The sequence below is a fragment of the Aegilops tauschii genome, chromosome 1 (genome assembly GCF_002575655.3).
Source record: "Aegilops tauschii subsp. strangulata cultivar AL8/78 chromosome 1, Aet v6.0, whole genome shotgun sequence".
Lineage (NCBI taxonomy): Eukaryota > Viridiplantae > Streptophyta > Magnoliopsida > Poales > Poaceae > Aegilops > Aegilops tauschii.
In genome coordinates this window covers 115,002,547-115,021,284 of record NC_053035.3, presented here as the reverse complement: position 1 = coordinate 115,021,284, position 18,738 = coordinate 115,002,547, and the positions used below count along the sequence as shown (strand labels likewise).

Here is an 18,738-nt window from a genome sequence, read left to right as displayed (position 1 = left end):
AGAAATAAATCGAATTTGGCTGCACTTAATACATGAGAAACATATACAAGTGCTATATTTCCCAGTTCTTAATCATGCTTGGTTTGGATAAATGGGTTTTCCATGTGGCTTGAATTAATCTGATGAATCTGCAATGTGCTTATTTTTCGTCAACATATTTTACTGATAGCATGCGAACCCTTACTTAACCTGATGACTAACTACCTTATATGTGTTGCAGGGAAACAATGGGAAGCACTGAGGTTTACAATCGAGGTTAGCACGTGCATGGTCCGTTGTCTAATAGCACAGTATTGTGCAATTGCAGGAACCATTCTAATATTTAGGTTTTTAACAATTTGGTCTTGCACATGTAGGTCCTGCTGTCACAGGTTTTGACCCACTGTTCGACCCTTTTTGCATATGCGGAAATGAGTTGTCCATGAATATCAGTCAAGTCAAGAAACTCAGAAAGATTGTTAGGATAAAGAAATTAGCGACAAAAAACAACAAGATCTTTGTCTGCACAATGAAGAAGACATCAGTTCACTACAGGATGGTACTAACTATTATACCTTGCCTTTTTTATTCCTTTGCCCCATTTCCAATATAGAGAAGATATTTATGCACATCCTTGTTTTCAGGCCTTTCATAAGCAGTTCACTGATGATTACCTCTCAAACCACCTGTATGGTCAGGAAGCAAGGAAGGTATTCATACAACACCCACGGTTAAATATTGAAGTGTTCCTGAAGAGGACGAAGGATGGACGGTCAATCATCCATAGGCACGGTCCTAAAGTTACAAAGACCTTCAACATCAATGAAGGCTCGATATTCGCCTTCTGCTTCAGCAGTTTTCCAGATAAGATACATCTGTCTATGTATCGTCTATGATTCTAATTTTGAAAGGTTATAGATGTTGCATGTGAAACTTGGTCCTGGTGTAGTTGTGTAATGGGGTAGCTGAGTGCTGAAGCTATCTGATGTTGTACTCTGTTGTATTTCAATTATGAAAATGAAATATATTGTGTGCTTAATATAAAATGTCAATTAGATTCATAAATGGATTATGAATAATCGGATAATTAGCCTGGTAATTGGGTTTTTCTATTGAAGCGGTTATTGAGAAAAAACCGTGTGCGATGCATTCAATAATGCACACAGTTTCTAGGAATAAACCGTGTTAGATTAATGAACAATCACACACGACATCCTCTTGAAAACTATTTGCATTAGGCCACCTGGCACAAACGTTTACCATATAAAAATTATGTGTGATGGACAGCCCTTGACACACAGTTTCTTCTAGGCACCGTGTGTGATGAATTCAATAACGCAAACGATAAAATTGTTAATACCGTGTGCAATGGAAACGCTATCGCAAACGATTTAACAGGGAAAATTGTGTGTGATGTACTTGCAAACAGAAACGTTTTCCTTGGAGCGACTGTGTGGGATGTATATACGAACGGAAACGTTTAGCGATGGCTGACTGTGTGGGATGTACTTACGACCAGAAATGATTTCGCCTGTATAATTGTATTTTTTTAGCACTACTGTACGTATTTCTGTATTTGAGTGCCCGTCGGTCGCACACGACCTCATTTTGCCGAGCATGTGTGCCAGGAGGGCATATCCCCGATGGTTTCTGGGTCGTGTGGGAAGGACCCCCCTATCGCCCACACTCACTTGGAAACGGTTCCAAAGGCCGTCGTGGAAAGGGGTTAAAAACCGTTTGTTTAGCAGCTCACTGTACTAGTGTGTATTCTCCTACTGGATTAATACCTTGGTTCTCAAAACTGAGGGAAATACTTATGCTCCTTTGAGCTGAAGAGGTAGCACACCGCTGGATGAAAGGCCTGCTGCAGGAGTAGATGCTGATGTTATGAACGTCTCGCAAGCTCGATATGATGACTACTCGATAGTTCAGTGTGCCATGCTTTACGGCTTAGTATCAGGACTTCAAATACATTTTGAACGTCATGGACCATATAAGATGTTCCAGGAATTGAAGTTAATATTTCAAGCAAATGCCCGAGTTGAGAGATATGGAATCTCCGACAAGTTCTATAGCTGCAAGATGGAGGAAACAGTTCTGTCAGTGAACATATACTCAAAATGTCTGAGTATTACAATCACTTGACTCGGCTAGGAGTTAATCTTCCAGTTGATTGTGTCATTGACAGAGTTCTCCAATCACTGCCACCAAGCTACAGTAGCTTCATGATGAACTATAATATGCAAGGGATGGACAAGACCATCGCCGAGCTTTTCGCAATGCTCAAAGGTGCGGAGGTAGAAATCAAGAAGGAGCATCAAGTGTTGATGCTTAACAAGACCACTAGTTTCAAGAAAAAGGGCAAAGGAAAGAAGGGGAACTTCAAAAAGAATGGTAAGCAAGTTGCTACTCCCGGGAAGAAACCCAATTCTGAACCTAAGCCTGAAACTGAGTGCTTCTACTGCAAAGGGACTGGTCACTGGAAGCGGAACTGCCCCAAGTATTTGGCGGATAAGAAGGATGGCAAAGTGAACAAAGGTATATTCGATATACATGTTATTGATGTGTACCTTACTAATGCTTGTAGTAGTGCCTGGGTATTTGATACTGGTTCTGTTGCTCATATTTGCAACTTGAAACAGGGGCTACGGATTAAACGAAGATTGGCTAAGGATGAGGTGACGATGCGCGTCGGGAATGGTTCCAAGGTCGATATGATCGCCGTCGGCACGCTACCTCTACATCTACCACCGGGATTAGTTTTAGACCTAAATAATTGTTATTTGGTGGCAGCGTTGAGCATGAACATTATATCTGGTTCTTGTTTGATGCAAGACGGTTGTTCATTTAAATCAGAGAATAATGGTTGTTCTATTTATATGAGTAATATCTTTTATGGTCATGCACCCTTGAAGAGTGGTCTATTTTTATTGAATCTCGATCGTGGTGATACACATATTCATAATATTGATGCCAAAAGATGCAAAGTTGATAATGATAGTGCAACATATTTGTGGCATTGCCGTTTAGGTCATATTGGTGCAAAGCGCATGAAGAAACTCCATGCAGATGGACTTTTGGAATCACTGGATTATGAATCATTTGATGCTTGCGAACCATGCCTCATGGGCAAGATGACTAAGACTCCGTTCTCCGGAACAATGGAGCGAGCTACTGACTTATTGGAAATTATACATACCGATGTATGCGGTCCGATTAGTGTTGAGGCTCGCGGTGGGTATCGTTATTTTCTGACCTTCACAGATGATTTGAGCAGATATGGGTATATCTACTTAATGAAACACAAGTCTGAAACATTTGAAAAGTTCAAAGAATTTCAAAGTGAAGTGGAAAATCATCGTAACAAAAAAAAATAAAGTTTCTATGATCTGATCGCGGAGGCGAATATTTGAGTTACGAGTTTGGTCTTCATTTAAAACAATGTGGAATAGTTTCGCAACTCACGCCACCTAGAACACCACAGCGTAATGGTGTGTCCGAACATCGTAATCGTACTTTATTAGATATGGTGCGATCTATGATGTCTATTACCGATTTACCACTATCATTTTGGGGTTATGCATTAGAGACAGCTGCATTCACGTTAAATAGGGCACCATCTAAATCCGTTGAGACGACACCGTATGAACTATGGTTTGGCAAGAAACCTAAGCTGTCATTTCTTAAAGTTTGGGGTTGCCATGCTTATGTGAAAAAGCTTCAACCTGATAAGCTCGAACCCAAATCGAAGAAGTGCGTGTTCATAGGATACCCAAAAGAAACTGTTAGGTACACCTTCTATCACAGATCCAAAGGCAAGATATTTGTTGCTAAGAATGGATCCTTTCTATCTCGAAAGAAGTGAGTAGGAGGAAAGTAGAACTTGATGAGGTACTGGTACCTTCTCTCGAATTGGAAAGTAGTTCATCACAGAAATCAGTTCGAGTGATGCCTACTCCAATTAGTGAGGAAGCTAATGATGATGATCATGAAACTTCAGATCAAGTTACTACCGAACCTCGTTGGTCAACCACAGTACGTTCCGCACCAGAGTGGTACGATAAACCTGTTCTAGAAGTCATTTTACTAGACTACGACGAACCTATGAACTATGAGCAAGCGATGATGAGCCCAGATTCCGCAAAATGGCTTGAGACCGTGAAATCTGAGATGGGATCCATGTATGAGAACAAAGTATGGACTTTGATTGACTTGCCCGATGATCAGCAAGCCATTGGGAATAAATGGATCTTCAAGAAGAAGACTGACGCTGATGGTAATGTTACTATCTACAAAGCTCAACTTGTTGTGAAAGGTTTTCGACAAGTTCAAGGAGTTGACTACGATGAGACCTTCTCACCTGTAGCGATGCTTAAGTCTGTCCGAATTATGTTAGCAATTGTCACATTTTATGATTATGAAATCTGGCAAATGGACGTCAAAACTGCATTCCTTAATGGATTTCTCAAAGAAAAGTTGTATATGATGCAACCAGAAGGTTTTGTCGATACTAAAGGTGCTAACAAAGTGTGCAAACTCCAGCGATCCATTTATGAACTGGTGTAAGCATCTCGGAGTTGGAATATATACTTTGATAGTGTGATCAAAGCATATGGTTTTATACAGACTTTTGGAGAAGCCTATATTTACAAGAAAGTGAGTGGGAGCTCTGTAGCATTTCTAATATTATTTGTGGATGACATATTGTTGATTGGAAATGATATAGAATTTCTGGATAGCATAAAAGGATAATTGAATAAGAATTTTTCAATGAAATACCTCAATGAAGCTGCTTATATATTGGGCATCAAGATCTATAGAGATAGATCAAGACGCTTAATTGGACTTTCACAAAGCACATACCTTGATAAAGTTTTGAAAAAGTTCAAAATGAATCAGTCAAAGAAAGGGTTCTTGCCTGTGTTACAAGGTGTGAAGTTGAGTCAGACTCAATGCCCGACCACTGCAGAAGATAGAGAGAAAATGAAAGTCATTCCCTATGCCTCAGCCATAGGTTCTATCATGTATGCAATGTTGTGTACCATACCTGATGTGTGCCTTGCTATAAGTCTAGCAGGGAGGTACGGAAGTAATCCAGGAGTGGATCACTGGACAGCGGTCAAGAACATCCTGAAATACCTGAAAAGGACTAAGGATATGTTTCTCGTTTATGGAGGTGACAAAGAGCTTGTCGTAAATGGTTACGTCGATGCTAGCTTTGACACTGATCCGGATGACTCTAAATCACAGACTGGATACGTATTTATATTGAATGGTTGGGCTGTCAGTTGGTGCAGTTCCAAGCAAAGCGTCGTGGCGGGATCTACGTGTGAAGTGGAGTACATAACTGCTTCGGAAGTAGCAAATGAAGGAGTCTGGATGAAGGAGTTCATATCCGATCTAGGTGTAATACCTCGTGCATCGGGTCCAATGAAAATCTTTTGTGACAATACTGGAGCAATTGCCTTGGCGAAGGAATCCAGATTTCACAAGAGAACCAAACACATCAAGAGACGCTTCAACTCCATCCGTGATCAAGTTAAGGAGGGAGACATAGAGATTTGCAAAATACATACGAATATGAATGTTGCAGACTCATTGACTAAGCCTATTCCACGAGCAAAACATGATCAGCACCAAGACTCCATGGGTGTTAGAATCATTACAGTGTAATCTAGATTATTGACTCTAGTGCAAGTGGGAGACTGAAGGAAATATGCCCTAGAGGCAATAATAAAGTTGTTATTTATATTTCCTTATATCATGATAAATGTTTATTATTCATGCTAGAATTGTATTAAACGGAAACTTGATACATGTGTGAATACATAGACAAAAATAAAGTGTCCCTAGTATGCCTCTAGTTGAGTAGCTCGTTAATCAAAGATGGTTAAGTTTCCTGACCATAGACATGTGTTGTCATTTGATGAACGAGATCACATCATTAGGAGAATGATGTGATGGACAAGACCCATCCGTTACCTTAGCATAATGATCATTAAGTTTTATTGCTATTGCTTTCTTCATGACTTATACATATTCCTTTGACTATGAGATTATGCAACTCGTGAATACCGGAGGAACACCTTGTGTGCTATCAAATGTCACAACATACACTGGTGCGCGTCAGTCCTAAACAAACGGTTTAAAACCCCTTTCCACGACGGCATTTGGAACCGTCGCCAAGTGAGCGTGGGCGATAGGGGGTCCTTCCCACACGACCCAGAAACCGTCGGGGATAGGGCCCCTACAATACTCCTACTCGTTTCTGCTCGCATTGCCATCGCAGTCGGTATTCTGTGGTGCTACGTTTATGATGCGCGGCCCATCACAAACGTTTCACTATTATAGAACGTGTATGATGCGCGGCCAGTCACAAACGGTTCACCGTTAAGAAGATTAGCTAATCGTCGTACGAGTGTCGGACAGGATTACGAAACGTCGGACCATCGTAACATCGTCGTACACGACAACTATCACACACGCTATTCTGTGGTGCAACGTTTACGATGCATACTTCATCAGAAACAGTTCATGGTTGCGAATCGTGTACGATAAGGCAACTAACACAAACGTTTAGTTTGCCCGCACCGTTTGTGATATTGTCTGACATCGCACACGCTTTGCAAACGGCAACTGTGTGCATGCTTGCACACGTTTCCTCTCTGTGAACCGTCTCGGATTATGGTGCATATCGCAAACGTTTGTGTTTTACCAACCGTGTGTGCCATAACAACCTGGAGAGCGTAATTTCACCGTAATTTAATTGCTGCTTTTCCAAATTGTGCCGGATTTGGATTTGAATTGGAATGTATGCTACAGCTTTATTCATATCCACCAGGTTCAAACAACCAATGCATTATTCGATTCATAGGTACATATGTTCAAGGATTACATAAGAACCAAATAAAGAATGATGAACCACAGCTGTATACTTGTACTATTAAAGACGGTAAAGAAAGAGGTGAAATATATTCTGGTTGCTGAACAAAGTGAAGCGGAATGCCCATATTGTGCCCTCCTCCATGCAGAAGGCACGCACGACTCTAGTCCAACCCCTTGTGATGGCCAACCGCCCATCCTTCACGGTCTTCATAAAAACATCTAGATAATCATCATGTTCTAGTAGAAATACTTTAACCTTTGCATGCCCACCAATCATGTAGTTTGAGAGGTAATCTTGAGTAAACTGCTTTGGCAACCACTACAAAGGAAAAAGATTGCAGACATTGTCATCTAACACAACTAATTATGGGCAGTAAAAAGAAGGTTGCAGAGTTCTTACTTACCATCCTGTAGTTCGCTGTTGTCTTGGATAAAGTGTAAACAAATAGTTTAATTGCCATCTTTGGACCCATTTTACTAACAATCTTTATCAGCTTCCTCACTTGATGCTGGTTCATCGATATCTCATTGCCCCATACGCAGAAAGGGTCGAAACGCGGATCTTTACCAATGACATATGTACCTAAAAGCACCAAGTTAATATTAGAAGCTAAACATCAATTGCACAATGATGTAGTACAACACTCTTTTATAATATGTCTATATACATCCATATGTGGTAGTCCATTTGAAATCTCTAAAAACACAAATATTTAGGAACGGAGGGAGTATCTTATAACATCCAATATACTCACATATTAGATGAATTAACATCTTATATTATGGGTCGGGAGGAGTTTAGTTCATTCTTACAAATTATCTGCTGCTGTATCCACGGGTTATAGTTAGTTTGAGCTAGTTCAGGCTCAAATAGCCCTAAAGTATATCTAAACATGAGGGCTAGTTTGAGCTAGTTGCATCTATAACCCACCCAAAAAAACTAGTATCCAACCCAAGAGGTGCTAATTGGAGCTAGTTCTCCTAGTGCATTTATTGTCAATCTAACCCTGCCATCCAAAGAGTTAGTTCAAGGTTAGTAATGAGCTAGAAACTAACTCTAACCTCTAGCTAAGTTGAGTATCCAAACAAGGTTGTGTTGTTGTTGCTGCTGCTGCTCTTCTACGTATATCTAGACATCATTAGAACATTAATGTAACACTCTTCCTTGTTGCTATGTAGCCTAGGATTGCATATTTAGACATTAAGTACAGTGCATGTTGCTATGTAGCCTCAGATATATTACATATGGCCCTAGTTAACCTAAGGGAAAATGGGTTGCAGATATATTCAGTTAAAAGTGTGATTCACTGATTAGTCCCTTATCAGCCGCCGGCCTATATGGTACCAGCTACCGATATCCTGAACAGTGAGCAGATATAAGCCATGGGATGAAACTAACCTCGATGGAAAACAGCAGTCGTTCCCAAAATTGTCCTGTGTAGGTACATCAAGAAGCATGTTAAGCACAACAGGCTAAACATCAACCAAAATTACACATGGCAGACAAAATAATCTCCAAAAGATAGCTTCAGTGTGCAGGTTTAAGCACGCTAGTAAAGCAAAACAAGTGGAAAGGTGTGCTAACTGCAACAGGCCTAACATTTAACAACAAGCAAACATGGTCATTCAAAATGGTATTGTGCCAGTCTAAGTACATTGGTTATGGTTAAAAAAATGGAAAGGCGTGTTAACTACAAGATGCAGCAACCAAATGTAGTCATTCATAGTGGTATTGTTGAAACTGGTACTGATGAAATTGAACTGCATAGTTCATACTTGCACATATAGAACATCACGTTGTGAATAACTGGAATAAACAAGGCATACTACGAACAACCAAAGATAGCATTTGAAACTGAACATATGCTAACTACAAAAAACCGAACAATCAAAAAACTTTAAAAGAGGCATATGCTAGCTATAACAGGCTTAATAGCAAGCAAATATATGCATTCCTATCAGTATGTCTAAAACTGGATTGATGAAATGTACTGCACAGTAAATAATTGCGCATATAGAGCATCACATTGTGAACAGCTGAAATAAAGAAATCATGGGTTTCCTCACTTGTCACAGATGGGCTTGCTCCCGTGGGAAGAGGACAGACCCTGGATGCGCTCCATGTTGTCGCAGATGGGCTCCACCCCCTTGGAAGAGCACGACTGTAGGGTGCCCTCCCTGATGTCGCATACGGACGCTTTCCCCTTGGAAGAGCAGATGGGCTCTTTCCCCTTGGAAGAGCCGGAGAGGGTGTCCTCCTCATGGTCGCCGTCGATGAGGTCTGACTTGGAAGCTGTGGATCCCAAGCCAGCGTCGCAGAACGTGTCCTTCAGAAATGACAAAAGGGGCTCGATGGCGATGTAGAATGGCAAATTGTTGACAGCGAGCCAGAGGAGATCAGCGACGGGGCCATGGATGAGATCGACGGCGGTTGAACCCGAGGGGTTGGGGGTGGGCCACTTAACCTGTGACACAGCCCGCCTCAGGGCGTCGCTGTCGATGACCTCGATGTCGTAGCCGGCGGACGAGACATGCCCGCCTACTCTAGCCCGCTGCTTGAGTGCCTGCCGCCAGTAATGGTCCTCAGCTTCCTCAGCGACGTCGAGCGAAGAGACCGCGATACTCCTCTTTTGGGCCAGTCGCTCCTCGAGCTCCACGGGAAGCGTAGCCGGGCTTAGGCTGCGACGCTCTGGAGTGGGGGATGGGGATGGGGATCTGTGGGAAAGGGGGCGTTTGGCAGGCGTCATCCAAGAAACTCAGGGCGGCCTGGGTATGGAGATCAATGGGTAAGCTGCACGGGCCAACAGGCAGAAGTTGACAATGGAGGCCTTGCGGCGGCGATAGCAGCGGCGGCGGGGACTTTGCTAGGGTTTCGAGCGTGGGAGTGTGTGTGTGTGTGTGTGTGTGTGTGTGTGTGCGCGCGCACGCCCGAGGAGGTTTTGGTGTGTGTGTGTGTGTGTGGAGGGGGCGCGGGGTGTTTGAGGAAATGACGCGGGTACTGAAAATTTTACTACGCGGGAGTGAAATGCCGGGCTATTGAAAATTTTGATGATAGTGCATCGCACACGGTCCGAAGATAACAACCGTGTGTTATGAAAAATAAAAACCCTCGAGGCTAGCAGATATTTTTGATGCAGGCGGGATTGGGAACAAGAAACATCACACATGGTCCGGAGATAACAACCGTGTGTTATGAAACAGAAAAACCCTCGAGGCGGGCAGATATTTTTGAGAGGGGGAGCCTCGTGGAGCCCAATGTACTATGCGGATATGTGCGTGACAGGTGCACCGGCGTGGCACACAGTTAGTTTGAGTGAACCGTGTCTGTTGCGTCATCCGACTTGTCTAATGTTCATAAATTTGGCGAAAAATGACGCGGGAGAGGGTCAGAACACGAACACACTTGCATGTGGACCAAATTTATGTATCAAAAGGGTGGTTTGATTTTCAAATACCAAATGCAACTTCGATGTGGCACCTCTCTCCCAAAGCGCACGGTATTGCTTCCCCCACCCCCCCCTCGTGTCGGCACGAAGGGAATCCTAAGCTATGAATGCATGCCCCCTCACCCTCAACCAAGGTTCACCTAGCAAAGTGCAAAGTAGCTAGCAGCCCCCCTCCTCCCTCGTGTCGGCACGAAGGGAATCCTAAGCTATATATGAATGCATGGCCCCCAACTGAGGTTCACCGTAGTAAAGTGCGAAGTAGCTAGCAGCCCCCCTCCCTCGTGTCGGCACGAAGGGAATCCTAAGCTATGAATGCATGCCCCCCAACCGAGGTTCACCTAGCAAAGTGTGAAGTAGAGCTAGCAGCCCCCCCCCTCCCTAGTGTCGGCACGAAGGGATTCCTAAGCTATGAATGCATGCCCCCAACCGAGGTTCACCTAGCAAAGTGTGAAGTAGCTAGCAGCCCCCCTCCCTCGTGTCGGCACGAAGGGAATCCTAGCTAAGCTATGAATGCATGCCCTCCCCCCCCCAACCGAGGTTCACCCTAGCAAAGTGCGAAGTAGCTATCAGCCACCCCTCCCTCGTGTCGGCATGAAGGGAATCCTAGGCTATGAATGCACATGCCCCCCCAACCGAGGTTCACCTAGCAAAGTGCAAAGTAGCTAGCAGCCCCCCCTCGTGTTGGCACGAAGGGAATCCTAAGCTATGAGCATGCCCCCCTCCCCCCAACCGAGGTTCACCTAGCAAAGTGTGAAGTAGCTAGCAACCCCCCACCCCCTCGTGTCGCCACGAAGGGAATCCTAATTAAGCTATGAATGCATGCCCCCCCAACCAAGGTTCACCTAGCAAAGTGCAATGTAGCAACCCCCCCCCCCACACACACACACACTTTCATTCGGCGGGCCAGAGAGGCATATATCTCACCAAGATGAATCATAAAACGGACCAAGAATAATCCACCTTGGTCGTACAACCTCTCTCTTGTTTTTGGTCAAAGTGATGGCCGTCCATGCGACCCCGGAGATGGGCTAGCTCGCCAATAATCACGCAAGTAGCTAGTCCCCGAAGACAACCACTGCATGTGTGTGGCCCTAACATGTAACAGCCCCAAAATTGGGTTATCAATTTTTGTGCTGTTATTCCTTCCTGGCACTCATTTTCAAAATCTTTCTCCTGAGTTTGTTGGATGACTCTGAGAAATTTTGTCATTTCCAACCTTTCAAAACCTTGCTGATGTCTTTTTCAGTGGGCAAGACCTCATTTGCATCAGCTCAAATCCTCTCAAACCCTAATTCCAAATTTTTGGAATTTGATATGTCCTTTGTGCTTACAAAGGAGCCATCATTTTCCTTGATCTGTTGATCGTCCCAATTGTTCCCAGAGACCATTCTACCTTTCTGAAACTTGGATATGCAAAAATATTGCCGAGTCCCATGCAATATTTTTGAATTGTGATTTATTCCTTTTCTTGCCTTTCTGAGGAATAAAATCCAAAGGCATATCTAGCCATCTCCTAAATTCATGAGAATTGGTGGAGTTGATGCTTATGCCTAATCCAAGCTCTGGCAAGTATATTGGCCATAATTAAATAAGGAAAATTGCCTTTTCCTATTTAATGCCAATATTGCATTTCTGCCAATTTCCAAAGGAACTACTATTTTTATAGCAGAGAAAATTCCCACATAAATTGTGGAGCTTGTCCTTGCTATATAATCACTAGTTCCATCCTAATATCATGATTCCACAGTTCAAAATTTGGCACATGATCCAATGCAAGTTTCTGCCTTCTCTGAAATTTTGCAAAGGAAGTGCTTTATTGCTAAGTCCAATTGAGCTGCAATTTGGCAGGGTGTTTAACATTGTTAAATAACCCATGGATACCAAAGATGAGCTCAATCCATTCAACCTAGCTCCCTATGCAATTTTTCTAAGTTTCTAACCAGAACCCAAGTTTGTGAAGGAAGTACCTTCATAGTGTTTCCAAATGGGATGAAACTTTTCCATCCTCTCAAGTATCTCAAATCATTATCCTCCACCCAAATTCAGTTCATTTCATTGAACTATGTGAGCAAAGGAGCAATTCTTGTTTTCTGTCCAAATTTTCAGTTTGTGAAGCAAGTGTATTTTATCTTGCTCCATTATGGCTGATAATTTTTCCCAGGCCTTCGCCTACTCATATAACCTATCTCCACAGGATTGTGGCTCATTTCACTTAACCAATTGCCCTGAGGATTTTTCTGAAGTTTTTGGACAGAAATGATAGCTGTGAAGGAAGTACCATTTTGGTGAGTCCATTTGGTATGAACTTTTTACAGCATCATGGTATGTTCAAATCATCAGGCTTTGCCAAGTTATAGCCCAATCCATCACTCCTAGTGAGTGTTTCATCATGATTAAGTTTCTGGGTTAGTTTTGGTGGTTGTACAGCAACTATGGTAAATAGTTGTCCATTTTACCTCAAAACTCCCAGGACCGTAGTCCTTTCTACCCCAAGCCTCCCGGACATCAAGTTTACCATTTACCCTCTCTGGTTTAATCTCTAGGATGTTGCCAAGTTTGCAACAGAAAACTTGTGGAGCTTGTTTCACTCATCTCCATTTGTCTCTGCCCGATCTTTCACCATGGTAACACTCCACGCTGGAAGGACTACGTGGTAGACATGAATTTACATCAGTTAAAACCCCAGAGCATGCCATGCCTGTGGTGACTACGAGGGCAGCCAGCCAAAACGGTGGTCTAGCCACTGTTCTCGTCGGCAGCGCTGCTCCGACCGTCTCTGGCCTCGCCATTAATGCCCAGTAGTTCCCCCTCGACGTCGTCTTCCCTCTGGACCTCTGGCCCCCTTTGTTTTCTTCTCCGGCGAGCCGTGCCAATGCTCGAACAGTCCGTGCCCGTGAGCTCGTCCTCTTCCTCGCCGGTGTCCGCTTCCTCCTCTTGTCCTCAAGCCTTGCTCGTCTCCGTGAGCCTCTGCTGCTCGTCTTGATCCTCCCCGTCGCCTTCCCGCCGCTTCCCGTGGGCCTTGGCCGCGCCTGCCGACACTGCGCCGTCGCCGGCGCACGGACACGTCGCCTGCCGCGTGCCACCTCCTCCCCTCCCCCTCGAGCCCTCCCGCGGCTATTTAAGCACGCCCCGAGCATCCTCGCAGTCCACAACCCCCTCCCCGAGCCTCTCCCCGAGCTCAGAGCCCCTCTTTGACCCCATCACCACCGTAGCCGCCGCCTCGTGCCTCCATCGATTTCGGCACTCCCGAGCCCTCCTCGCCGTTCCTCCACCACCACTGCAACCTATAGATCCCACCAAGTCTCCCCGTAGCCTCGGCCCTTTCTCTCCCCTACCAGAGCACCTTGCTCCACCGGTGGCCGAAACTCCTCTCCGCCGCGGGCCTTGCTGCTCTCTCTGCAGCGCCTCTCGCCGTCAATGGAGACCACCTCTGGATGCGCCTCCCTCCCCTGGTCATCTGGGTAGGTCGCACGACCCCCGCCGTGGCCGGAATCGCCGGCAGTCGCCGTCGGGGTGTCCTCCTCCCTCGGCCAGGCGCGTGCCCGAGCGTGAGGAAGAAGAAGCCAGGTCAGGCGGGCCCCCTTCCCGCGCGGCCCCACCTGTCGGCGACCGTAGGGCGTGGCCCCGCTTGCCACGTCGGATAAGTGGCGGCGCCCCACCGTGAAACCGCTTTCCCCGCGCGAAAGCGCCTTTCCGTATAGTACGCTCTCTATCTCAGAAAGCGTATTCTTCCTCTCCTTCGGCTGGGAATACGTTTCCCTTTCTGGAAAACATATTTTCAGAAAAGACACGTTCTGTTTAAACTACCAGGGACCTGTTTGTAGAAGTATTTTTACAGACTAGTCCCTGAGCTTTAAACGTTCGTATCTTTTTACCCGTAACTCCGAATAAGGTGATTCCAGTGCTCATGTTCTCTGTTCGTCGAGCTCTTTCCGTTGGTATCATTTTCATAATATTTTCACACAGTGAAAATGACCATTTTGCCCTTGACCGTAAACAGCCTCCTCCGAGAGAGAACTGTTTCCGGCAAATCTTTCCGCGATCGTTTCACACTTCTTCCCGGAGTATTTGCCGACCCCCAGGCAAGCCAACCTCTTATCATGAGCCCCGAACTTCCATGTTGACTTTGCTTGCACCTTGTGTGTGTGTAGTTGTAGTTGTTTTATATCGTTTTCATCGGCAGTTATTTCTTTATGCCTATCTTGCATGCTTGTGTTTCATGATACCTTTGCCATGTTAATTAGAATGTTATTATTAATAATGCCATGCCACTACTCTACTTTATTTGCATGTCATCGTTATAAACTGTTATGAGGATTGTAATGTACCGTTGATATACTATTGTCGTGTCCTTTATGTTATAGTTGTGCACTTGAGGAGTTCAATATTTTGTTCGTGCATTTGTATGCGGCATGTTGCACTCATGTTAAATATGTTCATGATGATGGAGAAGGAAATAAAATGACTTAATAATAACAAACCTCCTCCGTCATCGATGGGATCGAGTCATAGTGCCGCCAAACCAAACTTTTTCAGTGCAGACACATTTGCCTTACGGGAGGCCTTAATGCGAGCTATTGTCGTGACCTCTCGCCGGTGCCTCCCACTAGGGAAGGTTATGGGCGTGCTTACCCTGATCAGGTAAGCGGACATAACCTTGTGTGCTCGTTTTTGAGATTTTTGGTACCAGTCCCCGAGTGGGAGTGTCCCCGAGTGGGAGTTGACCACGACGGTGGTCGGGGTGTCTTTGGTAGACACGGGGCCACCCAGGACCAGCCCGTTGGGGATTGGGTTGGAGTGGCCGGGAGAGCGTCATGGCAGTAGGTTGGTTTCGTCGGAATGTCGTTGGTCCACCCGAATGGGACGACGAGGCCATGGGTTCCGTGGTGTGGGTACAGTGTGCTACCTCTGCAGAGTGTATAAAGTCTATCGATAGCAATAGTTCGTAGTAGGTCCCACTATCAGGTCTTGGTCGAAATGGAGGACAAACTGAAATAATTAAGTTGGTAAATAAATATGTGATAACAAGAGTATGGTAACTTGAACTATGAGATAGTCGTGAGGAGTCGCGACGATATTTTGATGATGAGATAAGTGGTTGTGATTGCCGTAAGGATCACGGGCCAAATATTGGTCGTGGTTGTGATCGCCGTAAGGATCACGGTTGGAGACCAAGTGTTGGTCGTGGTTGTGATCGCCGTAAGGATCACGAGTTGTTCTTGAGAAAGACCACTTTGGTGGTGTGTTTGTGATCCAGAGATGATCACAGTTGATAAGAGAGTCCGAGGGACTCGGTGCACAAGTTTGGTTGCATTGCAGGAATAATATATCATTATTTGCATTTAAAGAACCATGATAGAACAGAAGATGATTGCATAATGTTAACATGCTATGTCTGCATTGGATATTATTGGTAGTTTATTTTCAGCATAGTTTCTTGATGCCATGTTATGCTTTGATTGACATGTTAAGTTATGCCATGATTGAGATAAAATTCTATGTTTTGCTATTACAATGTTATAATCATGTTCTGATATGCCATGTCATTGCCATGTTAGTAGATGTTATGATTTTGTTCATGCTTAGTTGATTTTTATCATGCCATGTTTAGTAATTGATATGAGATAGGGTGTTGCATGCGCTCGGTTCTTGCTTTGTCTGCAGCTTGTTTGGATGCTATGTATTTGGTTGTCTTGCAAGTACATTCAATGTACTGACCTGGCGTGTCATGCCAGTTTTGTAGGTCGTACCCGTATTGCTCGCTTGATCCGTCGTGCTAGGCCGTAATCTTGCCAGTCCTGTGAGTTGTGGAGCCCAGCCAGAGTTGTTATGCTGCCAAACCAAGACTTCCGCCGCCATTTTTATCGGACTTCCGCTGTCATTTAATAGCCTTAGGGCTATGCCAGATAATTGTATTCATCAATGATGTAATCTCATATACATGTATTTGATGAATATTTTTGTACCTGGAATGCTGTATTATGGACCTGTCGTGCGTCAGGTGTTATCCTGGGCTGACGTGCGAAGGCCCCCTGCTCCATGCGGATCGGGGTGCCACAAAACATATGTATGGAGAGGTGTGTTTTTGAGTAACAATGAACAACTTTGATGTGGCACCATGATTTCGAACTAGAAATCCCCACACTGAGTGAGGGTTAGCTTGACGATGCATATGTATGTTACACCACACTTCAAGCCAACGACGGGGATTCATATATGCATGCATGCGTGCATAGTATATGCGCTCAAACTTAATTAGGTCTGAATCTCACCATGACCTATACTATGATAACACAAACCAAATGAAGAATCCGCGATGGTAACCTATCTTGTTGTTGATCAAGGTGACCATGGATGTCCACGCGGGCCCACGAATATATAGGCTTGTCGCCGATAACCACGCGAAGGAGTGTATCGTTCGAAGGCAACCACTACATGCATATGTATGGAGGTGATGTGTGCATGCATGTTTGAATACACAACATTGATCTGGCGCGTGTGTCAAAAATCATACACTAGCTCCCCACACAGAGCGAGATCGGTTCATGATGGTGTCGTTATACTAGCCACTTCGACTCGATGGGAAGGATTCATGCGTACACATGCATGTGTGTGTGCTCAAAGTGTATCATGCATGTCATCCCAGAGCAAAAATAATAATCCCCTCCTAAGTCAAATTAACCTCTCTTGTTGTCAGGCAAAAAGAAGTGATGGACCAAGCAGACCCACAGATGGAAAGCATCGATATCGCTGATAACCGCTTAAGTGGGTGCGAGAGGACAACCACCACCGCTTTGCATGTGGGCCAAACATATATATGTTGAATACCCAAAATGCACAACTTTGATGTGCCACATGCCTCAAAAACCGTAAACCATGCACCCACACAGAGCGAGGTTCATATCAAGCGTACTACATATGATGGTCCCCTTCCCCCCTCTTCACCGCATACTATATGCTCCTGCCGTAATATATGTACAACCCAAAATAATCCTCATCGATGGTGAAATTAATTAACCTCTCCCGATGTAGGTCAAAGTGATGCATGCATGCATGCATCGACGATGGCCTCGTGGGCCCATAGATGGAAGCGTCACACGTGAGTGTCCTAGCTAGGATATATATGCATGTGGCCCAAAAGGTGTTGTGTGATGTTTGAATAACCAATTTCACAATTTTGATGTGGCACGTGCCTCGGTAACCAAAAAGTCCCGACACTGAGTGAGGTGTACTTGTTCACGGACGCATACGTATAGTATATATGCTAGTCCCCTCCCACCTCTTCGATGCGTACTATATACCACCATAACACAAACAAAAAAGATTCTACCTTGCTGGTCAAATTAACCTCACTGATGGCTGTTCGTCAAAGTGATGGACGACGACCTTGCGGGCCCACAGAAAGCGTCACACGCGAGTATCGAGTGTCGTGTAGGACAACCATCGACTGCATGTGGCCAAAACATTTATGTATGAAAGGGTTGTGTAATGCATTAAATAACGATTTCACGACTCTGATGTGGCACCAGCCTGCCTAACAAAACGGCCAACCCACACGGTGGCTCACAACTCGTAGTGTACTATGAGCCACCCGCCACCCCCAGACGCACACACCCACACACACACACACCGCGAATCCACCGCAATTATGATGCATGTTAAATTAATTACCTCGCGGTGAACATACATGTTGCCAAAGGAGGGACGTTTTAATTTCAAAAAAATCATAGAGATCATTAAGACGTTTTAGTACATTGATTGATTGATTTTCTATGGGTATAATGCGCAAAAATCAAATTTGAGCTACATGCACACGTGACAGTGCACCTAAATGGATTGCAAAAACACATGTGTCTCACTGGGTGCATGTTTACTCCCCGTGCAACAAATTTCAAATATTGAGAATCTTGATTTTTAAATTCTAGTACATCCAAAACTTATTTGAAGTTCATGAAACTTATCGTGTTGTCATATGGACACCAATACAAAGTGGCATTGTACTTCTTTGTCAAATTTGACACCAGTTTTGATGTAATCTTTATCTAATTACAGACAGGAGATTATTAATAATTGGGAACCAATATCCCAAACAGATTATTTATTCGAACCATGAGCGTTAGACCAACAATGGATACGTGCCATGCTTCGGTTAAGCAATAAAGCGGCAGCATTAATCATCCAAATAGAAAAACAATATACGTGCCGCTGCGCGACCCGTGTGGCGTGCGAGCAGGCGTGAGTTGACGGGATGCATGCAAGCAGTCCGCCGCGCAGGCAGACAGGGAGGCGTGCGTGCAGGTGTGTAAATTAACGGAGGCGTGCTTGCTGCGCAGTGTCATCGGGAGGTGTGCGAGTAGCTGTGTGAAACTTTGGTAGGCATGCCAGCAGCCCGGTGCGCAGGCTCACCGGGAGGCGAGCCATCAGTTTG

The 18,738-nt window shown here is 44.6% G+C and overlaps 1 long non-coding RNA gene across 1 annotated transcript; it reads left to right on the top strand.

Moving 5' to 3' along the window:
- Positions 1-13,467: 13,467 nt before the first annotated feature.
- LOC141041929 (uncharacterized) lies at positions 13,468-16,426 on the top strand. The gene is made up of 3 exons (XR_012203703.1): positions 13,468-14,202; positions 14,311-14,392; positions 16,046-16,426. It is a non-coding gene; the product is annotated as an uncharacterized lncRNA (long non-coding RNA).
- Positions 16,427-18,738: the final 2,312 nt, after the last annotated feature.